Consider the following 767-nt stretch of genomic DNA (forward strand, 5'->3'; position numbering starts at 1 on the left):
GACTCGTTCGTTGCTTGTTACACGGAGGTCTCCCAGCTGCATATTACCAAGTCGTCGTAATTATGAATTGAATCATGAATTGAAATTAATTTAAATCATTGAGTTAATTATCATTAATTTAGTAATCGCCTTCCCCCGTCTCCTTTGATCCTTAGTGCTAAATGCAGCACAGCTCTTGGCACTTTTCTGCTCGGAATTTAGCCCCCCTGCTTCGTTAGGTCTTTATTTCCCGGGCGCGCGCGGCGGCGTGGAGTTGAACGTGCTCATTCCCTGGCAAGCCGATCCTATGCCCGATCGGCGATTGCTAGAAATAAATATGCATTCCGCGGGATTTGCTTCCCTGAGTGCAGCGGGCTGCAGCCTTCACGGACTATTTTCAGGCTGTAATCCTGTTGGGGCACTCGCCTCCGCAGAAACGGGCCCTAATTAAATTACGCCCGGCTTACTCCCGAGTAAACCTGCTGAAGGCTCTCGGGCTGCTGCACTGACCCGCCCACGTATATTTACATTTCTGCTTTACGTCTAACTGCATATCAGCATAAATGTCCTTAACCCCGAGGACTGAGTTAAATTCTAATATAATAATGATAATTATAATAAATAATAATAATAAAGGTTGCTTAAATTGGCTTCGATGGAACTCAGATCCCCAGCCCCGCCCTGTCGCGTTTAAGCCCCGCCCATTCTTTATTGCCGCCTCGCCCCACTTGGAAGCCCCACCCACCCACCGGACCGCCCATTATAAGCCGGGCCCCGCCCCCAGACCC

This window comes from Podarcis filfolensis (genome assembly GCF_964270895.1).
Source record: "Podarcis filfolensis genome assembly, chromosome: 13".
Lineage (NCBI taxonomy): Eukaryota > Metazoa > Chordata > Lepidosauria > Squamata > Lacertidae > Podarcis > Podarcis filfolensis.